This window comes from Pseudophryne corroboree, chromosome 5 (assembly GCF_028390025.1).
Source record: "Pseudophryne corroboree isolate aPseCor3 chromosome 5, aPseCor3.hap2, whole genome shotgun sequence".
NCBI lineage: Eukaryota > Metazoa > Chordata > Amphibia > Anura > Myobatrachidae > Pseudophryne > Pseudophryne corroboree.
The window spans coordinates 732,982,545-732,984,957 of NC_086448.1; the positions used below are offsets into that span (position 1 = coordinate 732,982,545).

At 42.6% G+C, this 2,413-nt stretch overlaps 1 pseudogene; it reads left to right on the plus strand.

The window, feature by feature from the left end:
- The first annotated feature begins 924 nt into the window (after nucleotides 1-924).
- LOC134930189 (5S ribosomal RNA) lies at nucleotides 925-1,043 on the plus strand (annotated as a pseudogene).
- Nucleotides 1,044-2,413: the final 1,370 nt, after the last annotated feature.

Sequence of the window (2,413 nt, forward strand, 5' to 3'; positions counted from 1 at the left end):
CTCTGTTTAATTGTGTTACCAGACACTCCAGTTCCTCAGTGAGTCCATAGTAATAATTAACCACTGGTGATTCAGCTGTTACATTGATTAAATAATTCCAAGCTGTCCTATGTTATTTCAGCACTGATCAATTTAGAAACATGTGCATGTATCATTGTATTGACCTATATGTGTCCAGTTTTGAGTACTAATGCTGTACTACAAATTTGCTACAAATTTATATCTGTAACCTCTTTTGGAAACATAGTGTAATCCATTCCAGCCTGATAGTGGCTGCCTGAGGATTTTTCAAACATATATATATTTGTCCATCTCTGTTTCCCTATCCTTTATATATGACTGAATTGCATTTTGGGATAAGCACTGAGATGGACCACTTGCGCTGTGTTATGGTTCACATCAAGGGTGTCTCTCTGCTACCACAAGTGCTAACAAGTCTGCTTTTCTTTCTTCTGGCTGTACAATTGTACTCTGCCCTCTCTCATTCCCCGTCCTATACCAACTATGTCGGCATGACGGGAGAACAGCAGAAGGGTTAGTTTGCTACAGTTTCAGCTCCTTTCTTCAAACTGCATGGTTACACTCCCATTGGGGTCTCTTTGGCTATCAATTGTGACACTCTCAGTTTTTCAAACGGTGTGTTCATTCCCCCAACAGGGAGATTTGACTAACAACAGAGACACTACTGACTTACATCTCAAACTGGTATTTTCAAGCCCATAAATACACAGGCCTTTAATTCAAACTTGCACTGACCAGATGATTTAAACCCTTGTATACCCCTAAGATTGGGCTACAAACTGGTGAAATGATGGTCATATTAGCAACCTTATAAGGGTATTGCTTTGATCAGTGGAGCTAGGACCACGGATTATAACAATTTTTATATATAACAGCGACACCTTGAATTTATGGTTATATGCAACCTACTACCACACCACACTGTATATGCCTAATCTCATCTGATCTTGGAAGCAATACAGAGTTGGGCCTGGTTATTACTCAATTGGGAGACCACCAGGGAATACCAGGTGTTGTAGGTTATTTCTTGTACCACATTATCGCCAGTCCCCTCATAAATAACCTCCTTTAAGTATGGTTTAAGAGAAGGTTTACCATAAAGACATACACCTCCTCCTCTTTTGCTTGCCTGTCCCTCCTGAAAAGAGAATAACCTTCCAAGTTTGCAACCCAGTCGTGAGAGTCATCCCACCATGTTTCCGTAATACCTATAATATCATACTCAGCCTTCGATGCTAACAATTCCAATTCCCTCATTTTACCTGTTATGCTTCTTGCTACAGATATCACTTTCTATATACTGTAATGATGACACATAATTGTTGTTAGTTAATATTTTGGCAATACCTTTGTTAATACACTTTTTAGAACCCATGAAAATACCCTTGCCCTTGCGGACTGCTCTTTCCCTCCCCCCTTCTCCATCCCCATTTAGCTCACTACCACCATCCTTACTATTCTTTCTGCCTGACCCATAGTTTCTAGCTAAACCCTCCCCACAGGATCTGTTCTCCAATCCCTTGGCATTTGAAAGAAACCACATAGGCGCAATCATGGGAAGCGAGCAGGCCGGAAATGTATTTTCCCCGATAACCACCTAAGTCCTTTGCCCACCTGCTCACCCCCAGCTTCAAAGAACAATCAAATAGAAGTGATACCCAAAAGATGGCCCTGTGCTTGGAAGAACAGAACTGTCAATTCTCGCTTTTTGACTCCCATACCCAGAGCTCCTGCACTTAACATAAAGAAAACTGAAGGCCCTCTGGTATGCCCAATAAGGTCAGTCTTTTGTAATGCCAGATCTATAAGAAACAAGACTGCAACAATTGCTAACCTTTTTGAATCTGCAGATCTAGCCTGTATTACAGAGACCTGGCTAGATGACAATGCAGCACCTATATTGGAGGCTGCAGTCCCAACAAACTACTCTGTCATCCACAACCCAAGACTGGACTGCAGGGGTGGCGGGGTGGCTATCTGTTTCAAAAAAGTACTTAAACTTAGGGTCCACCCTATTGAACTTACTTGCTCGAGTGCACTGCTGCCTGGAGTTCGACAGGATTCGGTTTCAGAGTGCTTCTCATTTACCAGCCCCCTGGAGATAGAAAGACATTTTAACAAGAAATTGCAGACACTGTTGCTGGCCTGGTTCTGGAACATCAAAGATGGCTCATCCTCAGGGATTTCAATGCATGGGTGGATGATGACATCTCATGCCTTGGCCAAGACCTCCTGTGCACAATGAATGGTCTGGGCTTCACACAGGTCATTCCTTCTGCCACACATAAAAGTGGACACACTCTTGATCTTGTCTTTCAGATTGGATTACCCTTTGGTTCCTAGCTGCAACCCCTCAAATTAGATCTTTGTCCGTGGAGTTGACCAGGTATCG